A 17435-nucleotide genomic window follows, 5' to 3' on the forward strand; every position below is an offset into this window, starting at 1 on the left:
GTGAGCAATTCTCTACCAAAACCGGAAATGGATTTTATTTGTATTTTTTTATTTGGCTCAAACTTTGTGAGGGCTTTCCCTATGACCAAATACGCTATTTTGCGTCATTGGTTCACCCATACAAGCTTCCATACAATTTTGGCTGCTGTCCATACAAAAATGGTATGTAAATATTCAAACAGCTGTAACTTTTGAGTGAATTTTCTGATCAATTTGGTGTCTTCGACAAAGTTGTAGGTATTGTTGAGGACTTTTGAGAAAAAAATAGGTACAAGGAAAAAAAATTGCTGATTTTTTAATCCATTTCACTCAAACTCAATTTCCCAAAATACATATTTTTTTGATTTTCGAGATTTTTTGATATGTTTTAGCGGACAAAAATTCTCAACTTTTGAGCCATAGAGAAACATGGTCAAAAAATCTGCCGCCGAGTTATGAATTTTTGAAAAAATAGTGATTTTTGGAAAAAAACAACATTTTAAAAGGGCAAAACATTGAATATTACGCCCATTTAAAATGCTAGTCTTGATTTTAAAATTTTCAAAATATTTTTTTCGAAAAGATCTGAATATTTCACGAATTTTTCATGTGTTAACATTGAAAATCGGACCATTATTTGCTGAGATATGGTCATTAGAAAATGGTGGGTTGTTTTGGTGAGATTAAGAAAACTTCAATTGTCGTGTTTCTTTTTCTTAAAGCGGCTCTATCTCAGCAACGCGAGGTCCAATCTTCAATGTCTCTTAGACAATTTTATAGCAAATTTTCTGAACTTCTCAAAAAGAATATTTTTGGAAATGGTCACTCATGGTCACTATTTTTAAAAATTGAAAAACTGCAAATATTTCGCTAAAATCAAACTTTCGGTAGCTATATCTTGAAAACGGAGCCCTTTATCAAAAAATCCGTGAAGTACTTTTCGATTGCAAATTCAATTTTGCATTAAAAAATAATGTCAAACTTGTTTTTGCATGAAACTTCGATTTTTTCCAAAAATTCATAACTCGGCTGCAGATTTTTTAACCATGTTTCTCTATGGCTCAAAAGTTGCGGATTTTTGTCCCCTAAAACATATAAAAAAAATCCAAAAAACAAAAAATACGTATTTTGGGAAATTGAGTTTAAGTGAATAAAAAAAGTTGATAAGAAAATCTGCAATTTTTTTTCCGTGTACCTATTTTTTTCTCAAAAGTCCTCAACAATACCTACAACTTTGCCGAAGAGTGATCAGAAAATTCACTCAAAAGTTACAGCTGTTTGAATATTACATACCATTTTTGTATGGACAGCAGCCAAAATTGTATGGAGACTTGTATGGGTGACGGTGACCAATGACGCAAAATAGCTTATTTGGTCATAGGGAAGGCCCCCACAAAGTTTAAGTCAAATAAAAAAATCCAAAAAATAAAAATGGTCGAAATCGGCCGATTTCGTAGAGAGTTGCTCACGTGCTAATAAAAAAAATACAAAAATCGTTGAAGTTTAAAAACCGAAAGTGTCTCATTGATGACTACCCTACCCTACTGTTTTATACACCTCGTCAAATCGGTGCTTTTGATTTTCAAAAAAAAAATCATGCAATTCAGTCCGAGTTTGAGGGAACAGTGTTCCCGGAACAGTATTTCCGGAACAGTTATCCGCGATGAGTACGGCCGAAGCTAATATTTTTAATGATGTTTGCCTCAATTTTGCTTTTTGTGTGATATCTTGTGACATTGACCATTAAGTATATTTTTCGAGAAAATAAATTTTTATAGTTTGATGGTGAATACTTTCAATGCTATAAATCTTTGCCGTCGTGCTAACTTGTCGTACGTGCATTTTGGGCCAAATTGAGTTAAGAATGCCATTATGTGCAGCTCACAATGCCTCACCTTTTGACCTTCACAGATTCCCAGAATTCGAATTGAATCCTGAGATATTCAATAAAAACCAAAAAAGCTCCGTGCTTTTTGTACAAGTTAGACTATCGTAAACATTTGAAATTATAACTCGGGACTCTAGTAACCAACTTTAACCAAACTTCGGGACAATGCACAGAATGGTCAGCCAAACAAAACGTGTTTGTTATTGTTTACATTGCGTGCTTTCGTTTTCGTTTATTCAAGGTCAAACATTAAAACGCGTTTTTCTCGAAACGTCGAAATGGCGGGTTGGACAAGATAGCACGACGACGTCGAAATGATAAAATCAAACTTTTTCTGCAACTGATTCATACAGTTTTTAAGTTTTCTTTGAGATTGAAGAAGTTTTTTTTTCAAAGTTGTATTTCCAACGTTTGAAAAACATGGCTTCTAACATGCACTTTTACCAACCCTTGAATTCTTCCCAGCTCGTAGAAATGGATTTTTAACGATCCTTTATGTCACTCTTTCAAACTTTTCTTAAATTCTTTTGCAACAAGGTGGAAGTTAGTTTTTCAATAATTCAGTTGATTTATAACGTTTTAATTGTGTCTCTTTAAAAAGAAAAAAAAACTCTCTCCATAAATTGCTGAGTAAATGTTTCCCAACTCAAATCTATTTCTATCTTTGTCAAAATTCAAACCTGGCCATCCACATTGGTCCCCTCCCGAGAGAAGAATGCTATTCGATGGGGCGTAACCCTGCTGCGCTGAATGGATTTGCAATTACTGGATCGCACATAAATCCTCCCTCTGCTCGCCTCTTGGGATTTTCAAGAGATGGGGGGAGGATCGATTGCCACCCACCGAACACGTGGGCGCTCAGACTTTTAAATTGCTATAACATGCTGAGCACGAAAGGATGATTCAAGCATTTTGAACCGTTTGAACGATTTTTGCCGAAAATCGAGCTACCTTTAACGATGTTTAAGATAAAACTTTGAAAATGTGCTCTTTGCTCGTTGACAATAAATAAACCGGTTGTTAAAACAACAGTAACAAAGCCATTCTAAGAGATAGAAAAGCTGCTATTTTCGGTGGCAAAACTGTTGCGAGAGCGTCCCGGTTCTAGCCGGTAGCTTTTAATTTAATTATTTTTCCGCACGAATGTGCCATTATTAAGGGTTGTTGAAACTTTGACTACGTCGTCGCAGTCGCTGCTGTTGCTGTTGCTGTGTGTGTATCGTGAAATGCCAACTCAAGGGCCATAAATCAGCGCTTTAAATAGTAGAGTGAAAATGGCGTGCGCAGTTTTTAGTTTAACTTCACTATTAGAGGAATTCAAATACAATTTTTAGCCCATAGGAAAATGGAAAAAAAAACAAATTCAAAATTCAATTTCCTCTGCCTTTGAGAAATGGGATACAAAAATCATATGTTGTCCGAAAATTCGTACAATACATTATTTAATAGGACATTTTGTTAAATAATGACGGAATTATCTTGATGCTGATTGTGTAACAGTTTTATATCTTCTTGTTTAGTTTTATTTGCATAAAAAAATTACTGTTAGTTTTTTTTTCAAGTTCTAGGTATCGAGGTTAGTGAATTTCCTCATTACTGTAAGACGATTTACTCGCTATTTCTAAACTGTAACACTGTAACTCTGTAACTGTAACACTGCAACTCGGCTCGAAATAGTTTCACCCGGGATTCGGCTTGCGATGACATTCCGACAAAGTTTGCCAACATGTTTGTGCCTATACTTACAACCGCCACAAACAACGTTGGAAATAGGCTTCGGTTGTTTATGCTCGCAAACCAAAATACCTACCAGAAAGGGCACATCAGCTGAAAAGTAGTACAAAACATTCAACCAGTACCACGGTAACCCGACCCGGTCCCAGTCGAAAATCCAAGCAAAAAAGTTCGGCACTCGAAAGCTCCGTTTCGGTTTTCGCTCTCTTTCGCAGTCGAACAAAAAAATTCAAGCAAATTTGACTTCGAAAGGTTTCTATTTTGAGGGCCGGCTCTCCTCGGCGTCTGCCCGAATCCTCTTCGACTACGTAATCGGTTGAATGTTTGGCGCCCATTTGTTGGCATCAATTTATGTCCCGAGTCCGCTGGCCCCGGCAGTGGGTTGTGTGTGTGTGTGTGGTCTGGTCGGTTCCTTCCGGTTAGGTGGCGAATTCTTTCGAGTCGAGTGGGAACGTGCGAAAAAAAAACAGTGATGCGAAAACGTCGTCGACGGCGGACTACGGCGAAAGCTTTCGCTGAAGAAAATCGGCTGGAATTTTTCCCCCCGAGGCTTTAGTTTTTCTGGGCCCCATTTTTTGGCTTGAACGAAGGGAGAGTGCTGAAACAAACCTAAATGGCGCAATAATTTCCTGGGAAATGGCTGAGATTCTGGACCGGTGTGGTGTGACGGGAAAGTGACATGAAAGTGCGTTACAAAGTGTTGTTTAAAAATATGGCACGATAGTTTTAAGTGGTAATGAAAAATGGGACACTATTTTCGGAAGTTTAAGGCATTACATGACGTGACGTCATTGATCATTGAATTAGGAATTTGCACTATGTAATATCAAATCTTTTCAAGCGAATAACGATTGCCTGGAAAAAGCCCCTCTGCGGATTCTTTGATCTCGTTTTGCCTTCCTCACTGAGGTAAGGCTATAATCCTGCTCTAAAAATGAACTTTTTATTAAAAGCTCGAAGACCCACCTTCATATATACATATCGACTCAGAATCGAAAACTGAACAAATGTCTGTGTGTGTGTATGTGTGTGTGTGTGTGTGTATGTGTGTGTGTGTGTATGTGTGTGTGTGTATGTGTGTGTGTGTGTATGTGTGTGTGTGTATGTATGTATGTGTTCAAAAATCTTGCCAAGTTTTCTCAGCACTGGCTGAACCGATTTTGATCGAACCAGTTGCATTCGACTTGGTTTAGGGTCCCATACATCGCTATTGAATTGTTTGAAGTTTCGATAAGTAGTTAAAAAGTAATGTATAAAAATGTGTTTTCACATATATCCGGATCTCAATTATATGCATGTAAACGATGTCCAGATCCATCATCCGACCCATCGTTGGTTAGGTAATCAAAAGACCTTTCCAACGAGTCCACAACATCGAAGATCTGGCAACCCTGTCTCGAGTTATGACCACTTAAGTGATTTGTATGTACTTTTTTGAAGCCGGATCTCACTTAAATGTATGTAAACGATGTCCGGATCCATCATCCAACCCTTCGTTGGTTAGATAATTGAGAGATCTTTCCAACGAATGCACATAATTGAAGATCTGGCAACCCTGTCTCGAGTTATGACCACTTAAGTGATATTTAAGTACTTTTTGAAGCCGGATCTCACTTAAATGCATGTAAACGATGTCCGGATCCATCATCCGACCCATCGTTGGTCAGGTAATTGAGAAACCTTTCCAACGAGTCCACAACATCGAAGATCTGGCAACCCTGTCTCGAGTTATGACCACATAAGTGATATGTATGTACTTTTTTGAAGCCGGATCTCACTTAAATGTATGTAAACGATGTCCGGCACCATCATCCAACTCATCGTTGGTTAGGTAATCAAAAGACCTTTCCAACGAGTCCACAACATCGAAGATCTGGCAACCCTGTCTCGAGTTATGACCACTTAAGTGATATTTATGTACTTTTTTGAAGCCGGATCTCACTTAAATGCATGTAAACGATGTCCGGATCCATCATCCGACCCATCGTTGGTTAGGTAATCGAGAGACCTTTCCAACGAGTCCACATAATTGAAGATCTGGCAACCATGTCTCGAGTTATGACGACTTAAGTGATATTGATGTACTTTTTTGAAGCCGGATCTCACTTAAATGTATGTAAACGATGTCCGGGTCCATCATCCGACCCATCGTTAGTTAGGTAATCGAGAGACTTTTCCAACGGGTCCACATAATTGAAGATCTGGCAACCCTGTTTCAAGTTATGACCACTTAAGTGATATTTATGTACTTTTTTGAAGCCGGATCTCACTTAAATGCATGTAAACGATGTCCGGATCAATCATCCGACCCATCATTGGTTAGGTAATCGAGAGACCTTTCCAACGAGTCCACAACATTGAAGATCTGGCAACCATGTCTCGAGTTATGGCGACTTAAGTGATATTTATGTACTTTTTTGAAGCCGGATCTCACTTAAATGTATGTAAACGATGTCCGGGTCCATCATCCGACCCATCGTTGGTTAGGTAATCGAGAGACTTTTCCAACGGGTCCACATAATTGAAGATCTGGCAACCCTGTCTCGAGTTATGACCACTTAAGTGATATTTATGTACTTTTTTGAAGCCGATTCTCACTTAAATGCATGTAAACGATGTCCGGGTCCATCATCCGACCCATCGGTGTTTAGGTAATCGAGAGACTTTTCCAACGGGTCCACATAATTGAAGATCTGGCAACCCTGTCTCGAGTTATGACCACTTAAGCGATATTTATGTACTTTTTTGAAGCCGGATCTCACTTAAATGTATGTAAACTATGTCCGGATCCATCATCCGACCCATCGTTGGTTAGGTAATCGAAAGAACTTTCCAACGAGTCCACATAATTGAAGATCTGGCAACCCTGTCTCGAGTTATGACAAATTAAGTTATATCTGTGTACTTATTTTTCTGGACCTAAAAAAAATAGCTGAAATATGTGTCCAAACCACTCATATTACCCATTGTTGGTAACAAGTGTGGAAGGCATCAACCACATAGGTGGATTAAGTTAGTTTTTTTCTGACTGTCACTGGATCGATAGGTGTCGCAGAGACGAATACAAATTACAAATTTCACCGCAAGCAGTCACGGATTATCAACATTTACTTTCAATCCAGCGATGAAATAGTACACTTGAAGTGGCATTTTGATCAACACTATTCTTAGCAGTTTTATCCGTGGCGTGTAACAGGTAGGAATTAATCGCAAAATTATCATAGTCGTAACGCAAAAAATCAGATTTTTCGACCCCCCCCTCCCTCGTAATAAAACTTTCAATAAAAAAATTTTGTATGGAGTGTAACACGGCCTCTGACCCAAACGCTGAAAACAATCTGGAGTATTTTGAAAGGGAGCTGAAAAATCAATCACTCATATAAATAAAAAAAAAATAAAAACTAAGGCTAGTACAAGTTTTATTTAAAGTTTTTGTCCCCCCCCCTTCAATTTTAGCCCGAAAAATCAGGGGGAAATTTTTTTTTTCAAAAAACTTCAATATTTTTATGAAAATTTAAGCGCAATTAGTTAAAATCAATTCAAAATGAATTCCCCTGCGTTTAAAATCATTTTTAGCATGTTTGGGTTGATTTAAAAATCTTTTGAATTTTTGAAAATTTTCGATGTCTACTATCGCTAAAGTTTTTTTTTCGCTAAAATTTTTGTTTTCGTCAAATTTTACATTTTTTGAAAACTTTTATTGAAAAACAACTGAACTAGTGTAAAATATATTTTAAAACACTTTTTCCATGCAAATGTTGAAATTATGGCATGTTATTTTAATATTTATATTTTTTTGCCCTTTCCCCCCTCAATTCCGGCCAGAGACAAGGGACAAAAACATTTTAAAATATTTTCATCGCCCTAAAAAACAAAAAAAAAATCAGAAAACAAAAAAAATCAAAACACAAAAAAAAAACAAAAAAACAAAAACTAAAAAACTAAAAAACGCAAAAGCAGAAAAAAACATAAAACATAAAACATAAAACATAAAACATAAAACATAAAACATAAAACATAAAACATAAAACATAAAACATAAAACATCAAACATAAAACATAAAACATAAAACATAAAACATAAAACATAAAACATAAAACATCAAACATAAAACATAAAACATAAAACATAAAACATAAAACATAAAACATAAAACATAAAACATAAAACATAAAACATAAAACATAAAACATAAACATAAACATAAAACATAAAACATAAAACATAAACATAAAACATAAAACATAAACATAAAACATAAAACATAAAACATAAAACATAAAACATAAAACATAAAACATAAAACATAAAACATAAAACATAAAACATAAAACATAAAACATAAAACATAAACATAAAACATAAAACATAAAACATAAAACATAAAACATAAAACATAAAACATAAAACATAAAACATAAACATAAAACATAAAACATAAAACATAAAACATAAAACATAAAACATAAAACATAAAACATAAAACATAAAACATAAAACATAAAACATAAAACATAAAACATAAAACATAAAACATAAAACATAAAACATAAAACATAAAACATAAAACATAAAACATAAAACATAAAACATAAAACATAAAACATAAAACATAAAACATAAAACATAAAACATAAAACATAAAACATAAAACATAAAACATAAAACATAAAACATAAAACATAAAACATAAAACATAAAACATAAAACATAAAACATAAAACATAAAACATAAAACATAAAACATAAAACATAAAACATAAAACATAAAACATAAAACATAAAACATAAACATAAAACATAAAACATAAAACATAAAACATAAAACATAAAACATAAAACATAAAACATAAAACATAAAACATAAAACATAAAACATAAAACATAAAACATAAAACATAAAACATAAAACATAAAACATAAAACATAAAACATAAAACATAAAACATAAAACATAAAACATAAAACATAAAACATAAAACATAAAACATAAAACATAAAACATAAAACATAAAACATAAAACATACAACATACAACTTGAAAACTTGTGCTTGAAGTTCTTGAAGCTTCTGAAAAATAACAAAATTGAAAAATAAATGTTATTAAAATGAAACTGGATTGAAATTCACCAAAATTCGATAATCTGTCGATTGACTCGTTAGGGTGGAATCTAGTTATATTGAAAAATTTAAAATGACAAAAATCCAATCAGCAACACGTTTTTTTGGGTACCGTAAAACGGGGTGACTTAGATAGCCGGGGTGACTTTGATAGGTTTGCGATTTTTCCGCAAAATGAAGAGTACAATTAAAATACGTAAGGAATGGTTCAGAAACCTACTGACCGTGGTAGAGAAGTGTTCAAAGTACCTCATGAAGAACTTTTCATAAATTTTTAAAAAGCTTATAAAGTTAGTTAACTATAGTTAAGAAAATGTGGATGAAAGTCATTATTTTAAACTTCTCAAAGTGTCATGATTTTCTCAATGAACATGATTTTTAATCGGAAAACGGAATGCATTTTCGGATTCTTTGGACAATTTTCCACTAGGAGAAGGTTAAATAAGTTTGTAAATAATAAATAATATGTGTTTTTGAAACACAATTTAAAAAAATCTCCAAATTTATAGGCAAATTCAGTTGAACAAATTTCATGTAAAATGTGAAAACTTGTGATTCGTGCTCCGAATTCAGTATAAAATGCAATATAAATCGATAAACAAAACAATTTTTAACAATATTCAGGCAAAATTCAGACTTTTTAACAATTTTACCTAAAATTTATATGTATTTTGTTAAAAAGCTTATAAACTTAGTTAACTTAATATAAACATTGATTTTTTTTCTTACAAACTATATCAGCTACTTTAGTGATGGTACATTTAACGTACAAATAAAGTTTGAACATCTTAAATATGATTTTAACAAGAAAAACTATGACTATCAAAGTCACCCCGGAATTAAAATCAAGAATTTTTAACGTAACTATTTTTCTAAACACTATTGAAAAAACTTTTTTTGCAAAATAGTGCATGGACTTCGTGTGGCCTACCCCAGTACATGTTTTAAAAATAATAATCTTGAGAAAAACCTTACCTGTTGGAAAATGTTCTAAAAACAAATTGAAATCCTATCAAAGTCACCCCGGTTTACGGTACCTTTTAGGGTCCCAAACAACCTCCCAAAATTTGGGAGCGATTGGTTAAGCCCACGATTGGCACAAAGCGAATGAAATTTGTATGGAAATTACTATGGGGAAACTTGAATTTTCACAATTTTGAATTTACAAAAATCATGTTTTATTATTTTATGAAACTAGCACTGTAGAAGTATAGCCCTAGATGTCCTGAACAACTCTCCCAAAGACAGTTTGGTGCTAAAGTGCGTCACAAAAAAGAAACAGAGTTTTCAAAAGTAGTGTATTGAAATAATCAGTGAAACTCACATCTTCTGCCAACATTGCCGAAGGAACCATGAAATACAAAATAAATACGATTGTTATTATATTTTGATGAGCCTTACGTAAAATCGATATGAAGAAATGTTCAGAAGACATTATTTAGTTAAAATGCACCCCAATTCCTCAAATATATTATAGTTTACGAAATTTTCCACTTGACTTGGCAGTGTTGGCAAAAAGTATGATTTTTACCGAGTATTCCGAAATGACTCTCTTGAACGCTCTGTAACTTTTGTTAGAAGCAAGTTAGCACAATTCTGTCTTCGAGAGAGTTGTTAAGGACATTGAGGGCTATATTTCTACGGTGTTAGTTTCATAAAATAATAAAACATGAATTTTGTAATTTAAAAAATGTGAAAATTCAAGTTTCCCCATAGTAATTTTCATACAAATTTCATTAGCTTTGCGCCAATCGTGGGCTTAACCAATCGCTCCCAAATTTTGAGAGGTTGTTTGGGACCCTAAAAGGTACCCAAAAAATGTGTTGCTGAAGAAACTAATTTTCGATTCCACCCTATTGACTCGTTTTTCAAAGTATTTGATTATCCTGACTTAGAGAAATTTCAACGATTTAAAAAAAAACTTTATGGGTAAATCAAATAAAAAGGAAAATCAGCTTTAACATTTTTGAGTTTCAAGTAATTTTAGCACAAAATTAATTATCTCGTCCAAATTTGAGCATGAGCATGAGCATGAGCATGGTTGACTGCCAATGAGCTGCTACTCCGTTATTGACAGATCAGCTGAAGTTAAACAATGAATCAAAAATGATCAGTGGGAGCCAACCATCCGTTCACTGTTTAACCCCTGAAGACCCCGACTTTATTAGTCAATACCGGCGCCCTCCCATGAAGCCTGCAGTTCAACCAAAGGGAGGAATGTTAGTCCGATTGTTGAAGTTGCAGACTCATCAAGCACATAGTTTTTCGCTATATACTTGTTGATACCGCTTCAGACCGTTGAATCCACAGCATCTCCTTCAAGCATCACGTGATTATTTTTTTTTTGGTTAGTAGGATAAGGTATTGGCTTTTCGATGCCTCCCGAGCTACGATGCTATGGGGAGGACTTTCATAACAAACCCGTCGGCGAGCCTTCCGAGCAACGATGCTATGGGAAGGTCTTTCTAGTTAGCACACCAAAACACTCGCGCACAGGTATTTAAATACTGAATAAATGTAATTTTTCATCACGATTACCCAGACGACATTGATGATATAGGAAGGACTTTTTTACAGTCATTTACAGTAATACTTAAACTTATTTTAATGCAACAATTCACACGACGTCGTGCCTCCCGATCAACGATGATGTAGGAAGGACTTGAGCAAGCCAATCAGGATGAAACACGAAATAAAATTCTCTTCTTTTCACTCACAATGCCACATAATTGACCGCGCGTCACCACCCAACAAATTGAACTCACAAAATTAATTATCTCGTCTAAATTTATAAAAAAATGCCATAGTTTCAGAGCAATTTGATGAAACACTTCAATACCAAAATAATACCAAAATACCTTTTCCACAATTTCAAGTCATTTCTTTAGGGGGTATATCAAAAAATTTTAAAAACAAGTTTGAAATTTCCGGTTTTCAATGAAAGCATTGGTTTTGAGGCATCATTTTAGCGCAAAATTAATTATTTTGTCAAAATTGGTCAAAATTTTCGCATAGTTTCAGAGGAATTTTATAAAACACTTTAATACCAAAATAATACCAAAATGTGGTGTTCGACCATTGACAAATTCTGCAATTTTGCAATATCAATACAATACCTTAAATTAGTATGATACCACATTTTGTTCTTGCATAATCCTTAAGACAAATTTTAAAGGGTCCAGGAATACCAAAATTTGGTAACGATACCAGGGAAAAGTATTATTGCGTATGTTCTTTGTCATTTACCCATGCTCGGGTATAAAACATTTTGTTATACATTGATGGATCAGAGAAATTGTGAAAGCATTTTTTTATATGTAATTTTAAACAATTCATCGTGAATAACTACTTATAAAAAATTCAAACACGAGAACACCATCCGATCTGCCGCAAACAAAACTTGCGATCTCATTTAGCAAAGAACAGTGCAATTATTTACATCTAATAACAGCTTTTAACGCAAATTACACAATCCTCCGCTTTTCCACCACAGTCACGTTCAAGTTCAAAAATAAAACGACAACGAAAAGTTGCCTCCATCTTTTTTCGAACTTTCCCGAAGCGTACAACGAAAAGCTCGAAAGTGAACTTTGACCATTAAAGCTAATGCATTCATTAGTTTCGTTTTGCAGCGCAAAGGAAGGAAGCACCCCGAAAATCTGACATGGAAAACAAGTTTCAACGTTCGTTTCGCGTTGGTTTTTTTTGTGTGCCTCGCGAATGGTGACTTTTTTTAGTTTTTCTTCCGTTTTGATTTTTCGCGAATATGGAAAAATGTTGTTCTAGGAAAGAAGACAAAAGGTGCCAAGCTCAATTTTCACTCAATGTTTTTGATGAAGCAGCACAGAATGAAGTTATAAATTATCATGAAGTGCAGGAAGCCACAAATTGCACATTTTATGTGCACCATTATTACGTACTTTTAGGGAGGGATAAAGCCTGTTATTGAATATTCAGATTGATGGATGCCGTCAACGGCATGCAACAATTTATGTTCTCCCCGAAAACGATCTGCTGAATATTCAAAAATATGACTTCCTTTAACAAGCGTCCCAAAATATATATTCAGGAAGCATAATAATAAAAACAGGTACACCTCAACGAGACTTGTTTCACCAACTGTTACGCGTTTCAATTTGCACAAAAGCAGAAGCATTTGGTACAACAATATAAATGTGAGAATCGAGATGAAATATCAAAATAATCATCAAACATGGAACAAAGATGATGTTGAGAAAGACTCAGGAGGTAGTTTTTTTCTGTTTTTTGAAAATTATCGAGTTTTTTTTTTGTAAAATATGATTAAGAGTTTATTAAGCTTGTAAAAATCAGATCAAAAAAATTTCATAGACCCTCAAAAGAAAATTCACCATATTTGTACAAACTCCACCATAGTTCCACTCAAGAAATGCCCAGATATTCACTTTCCAAAAACGATTACTGCTATGACTATGCACCAACGATAGAGTCAACCCCACCAGTCGAGCGAGCTCCCATTTTGAAATTTTCCACATTAAGCTCCACTTGGAGAAAGTGATTTCCAGTGCCGTCGTCGGTCATGTCCTAGATTAGAACCAACCAACCACACTCCGGCACTAATACGAGGAGCTCTGGTTTAGACATGGATTGTGCCGTCCCGTGCTGCGGCGTTTCTGCTCGGTTCAAGTGCCTAACCGAAACGAACTCGTATGGCTGCTCGTTCATGAGAGGGCACGAGGTGCATGTTTTTCACCACCAAACACTACGTGCTGGAAAATGTGTGTGTGTGTATACCAAACACTAATGGAGTAATAATCATGCAACATGAGTGGTGGAAATGCCGTTACATGCTGACTGTGGGCAACACAGAATTTCTCGATAGTAGGAGCATGTTCATTGTGGTGAGGATTGCTGAAGGCATGAATTTTGGTTTGCAATCTAGATCAAATTCGAGTGTTTTGCTTTCCGTATTTTTAAAATCTTGAATGTTCGTAGTGCTAACAAATTGTAATAACAATATAGTGGGGTAGATCAACATATTGTGCTAAAAAAATTCCAGTACAAAGTGCAATCTTGTTTGTTGAACAATTTTGCAGCATTTATAAAATCGCCCCTCAAAACTTAAAATTTTCCGTTTTAGCTCAAATGGAAGCACTGTCTCACTGTAAAAAATAGTATATATTTGGAAGGTGTAATTCTGGGAGGTTGAAAATTACTTCTTTAATGATGTAATTTTACCTCAATTAAGACTGCAAAAGTGGCATTATACAAGAAAAGTGGTAAAATTTTAATAACAAGACTGTTTAAAAAATGCATTTTACACTAGTTCAGCTGTTTTGCAATCATTAGTTTTCAAAAAATGTGAGATTTAACGAAAACAAGAAAAAAACACTTTTTACGGTACTGTACATCGGCAATTTTCATAAATTCAAATAGTAGTTTATGCAACAAGTTGCAAAAATAGAATTTTTCAGCACGAGTCGAACATTATCCAACGAAATTCACCGAGTTGGATAAATACGACGAGTGATGAAAAAATCAAGTTTTGCAACGAGTTCCACACAACGTTTTTTGCAATTCCGAATAGCACCCTTGGAGTGGATTACTAATTCAATTATTCATGAAAAGTTCAACTTTTCAGCATCCATTTAAGTGCTGAAAATGATGCATGAAAATTCAAAAATCTGTATCTTTTGGAGGATTTTTTTGATCGATTTGGTGTCCTCGGCAAAGTTGTAGGTATGGATATGGACTACACTGAAAAAAAATGATACACGTTAAAAAAACTTTTGGTGATTTTTCATTAAACTTTTTGTCACTAAAACTTGATTTGCAAAAAAATACTTTTTTTCATATTTTTTAGGCTGGTACAAATATTTTTAAAAGTTTTTGTCAGGGGGCCTTCAAAATTGGCCCGAAAAATCAGCGGGCAAAAAAAATATTTTTACAATAAACTTCAAAATTTCAATGAAAATTCAAGTGCAACCAGCTGAAATCAAATTAAAATACATTCTCCTGCGTTTTAAATCATTTTTAGCTTGATTGGGTTTATTAAAAAATCTTAAGATTTTTTGAAAATTTTCGATGCAAAATCTTTTTTTTCGATACAATTTTTGTTTTTGTCAGATCTTAGATTTTTTGAAAACTAATGATTGCAAAACAACTGAACTAGTGTTAAATGCAAATGCCAACTTTTCATAAATTTCCAAGTTGTGTAAAATTTTTTGAGCAGTTTATAAATTTTTAATCAATACTAATTTTTTCAAAAAATCGAAATACTGGTGTGACTTTTTTGAAAATAATCGCAGTTTTTCATTTTTGAATGTTAGTGCACTAGTTTTCTCACTTTTGAAAAAAATAATTTTGGAAATCTGAGAAAATTCTCTATATTTTGCATTTTTGAACTTTGTTGGTACGACCCTTAGTTGCTGAGATATTGCCATGCAAGTGTTTAAAAACAGGAAAATTGTTGTTTTCTAAGTCTCACCCAAACAACCCACCATTTTCTAATGTCGATATCTCAGCAACTAATGGTCCGATTCACAATGTTAAAATATGAAACATTCGTGAAATTTTCCGATCTTTTCGAAAAAAAATACTTTCCAAAATGTTAAATCAAGACTAACATTTTAAAAGGGCCAAAAATTCAATATTACGCCCAAAACGATCAAAAAATTCCTTCAAAAGAAACAGATTTTTGAATTTTCATAAATCATTTTTGTATGGACAGCTGCCAAATTTGTATGGACAATTATATGATGCAAAATGGTTTCTTTGGGCATACCGGAGGCACCAAAAAAGTTTCAGTCGGATTAAAAAATACAAAAAAAAAATGGAATGACCGAAATCTGAGAGAACTGCTCATATACGAAAATTAAAAAATCTGTATCTTTTGAAGGAATTTTTTGATCGATGTCTTCGGCAAAGTTATAGGTATGAATAAGGACTACACTGAAAAAAATGATGCACGGTAAAAAAAATGGTGATTTAAATTTAACTTTATGGCACTAAAACTTGATTTGCAAAAAAAAACACTATTTTTAATTTTTAATTTTTTGTATGTTTTAGGAGACATCAAATGCGAACTTTTCAGAAATTTCCAGGTTGTGCAAACAATCTTTGACCAAGTACGGATTTTTTCAAAAAATCGAAATATAGGTCGCAAAAATTTTTCAACTTCATTTTTCGATGTAAAATCAAATTATCAATCAAAAAGTACTCTAGTGAAATTTTTATAAAGTGCACCGTTTTCAAGTTAAAGCCATGTATAGGTAACTTTTTTGAAAATAGTCGCAGTTTTTCATTTTTTTAAACAAGTGCAATGTTTGCCCACGTTTGAAAATATATTTTTGAAAAGCTGAAAAAATTCTCTATTTTTTGCTTTATTGAACTTTGTTGATACGACATTAAGTTGCTAAAATATAGCCATGCAAATGCTTAAAAAGCAGGAAAATTGATGTTTTCTGAGTCTCACCCAAACAACCAACCATTTTCTAACGTCGATGTCTCAGGAACTAATGGTCCAATTTTCAATGTTTAAATATGAAACATTCATAAAAATTCCCGATCCCTTCGAAAAAAATATTTATTTTTTTTTTAATTTTTGAATAAAACTAACATTTTAGAAGGGCGTAATATTGAAAGTTTGGCCCTTTTAAAATATTAGTCTTGATTTGAAAATAATCTTTTCGAAAAGATCGGAAAATTTCACGAATGTTTCATATTTTATCATTGTAAATCGGACCATTAGTTGCTGAGATATCGACGTTAGAAAATGGTGGGTTGTTTGTTTCAATTTTCCTGATTTTTAAGCCTTTGCATGGCAATATCTCAGCAACTAAATTTCGTATCAACAAAGTTCAATAAAGCAAAAAATAGAGAATTTTCTCAGCACTTCTAAAATATTTTTTCAAACGTGGGCAAACATTGCACTTGTTTAAAAAAATGGAAAGCTGCGACTATTTTCAAAAATTTACATAAAAATTGGTTTAACTTGAAAACGGTGTGCTTTATAAAAATTTCACTCAAGTACTTTTTGATTGAAAATTTGATTTTACATCGAAAAATGAAGTTGAAAAATTTTTGCAACCAATATTTCGATTTTTTTTTTGAAAAAATCAGTACTGATTCAAAAATGCATAACTCGGTCAAAGATTTTTTTGCACAACCTGGAAAATTCTGAAAAGTTGGCATTTTATGTCCCCTGAAACATATAAAAAAAAGTGTTTTTTTCTTACAAATCAAGTGTTAGTGATTAAAAAATAAATTTAAAACCACCAATTTTTTTTTACCGTGTATCATCTTTGTCAGTGTAGTCCTTATCCATACCTACAACTTTGCCGAAGACACCAAATCGATAAAAAAATTCCTTCAAAAGATACAGATTTTTGAATTTTCATATATCATTTTTCACACAAATTTTGATGTCAAAGCATAAGGAGTTGCTTGTTCACCGTTGGGTGAGTATTTTAAAGACTATTCTGATAAGCTTAAAAGTTTGAAATTTTGCGATACTATCCTGACATATATTTTGATAACCTTTACATTTTTTTGAGATTTGTTGATAAAAATGATCATAGAAATGTGGGCTAAGCAAACCCTACGAACAAGTGTTAATTATGGTACTATTTCCTATTTTTTCATTCAAAAATTGTATGTTTTTACATTGTTTTCAAACTGCTTTAAAATTATTCAAAGTCAAAACCAATACCATTTCGACGCCGTCGTACTAAC

General features: G+C 33.3%; 1 protein-coding gene across 1 annotated transcript in view; it reads left to right on the top strand.

Annotated features, from left to right (window-relative positions):
- The first annotated feature begins 4306 nt into the window (after nucleotides 1-4306).
- Nucleotides 4307-17435, top strand: part of LOC6031306 — a 64167-nt gene continuing 51038 nt past the window's right edge. Inside the window, exon 1 of the mRNA XM_038265508.1 lies at nucleotides 4307-4510. The gene's annotated coding sequence lies outside the window, so the exon portion shown is untranslated. The remainder of the gene's footprint in view (nucleotides 4511-17435) is intronic.

This window comes from Culex quinquefasciatus, chromosome 3, assembly GCF_015732765.1.
Source record: "Culex quinquefasciatus strain JHB chromosome 3, VPISU_Cqui_1.0_pri_paternal, whole genome shotgun sequence".
NCBI lineage: Eukaryota > Metazoa > Arthropoda > Insecta > Diptera > Culicidae > Culex > Culex quinquefasciatus.